Consider the following 217-nt stretch of genomic DNA (forward strand, 5'->3'; position numbering starts at 1 on the left):
GACAGGAGGCAGAAGAACATATGGGATAATGTGTGTGCTCCACCTCATGTAATTTAGCTAGAGAAGGTTTGTATGCTTATGTATGTGTCACAGCCTGAGAAAGGAAGTCCATGTGCTCGTATTAGCCTGTCACACTCACTGCTGTTTCATTTTCTTTCTGATGTATTGACGTTTCCCTTGTATAGGCTAACAATACCGGATGAAAGGTTTGACACAC

The sequence above is a fragment of the Symphodus melops genome (assembly GCF_947650265.1).
Source record: "Symphodus melops genome assembly, chromosome: 1".
Classification (NCBI taxonomy): domain Eukaryota; kingdom Metazoa; phylum Chordata; class Actinopteri; order Labriformes; family Labridae; genus Symphodus; species Symphodus melops.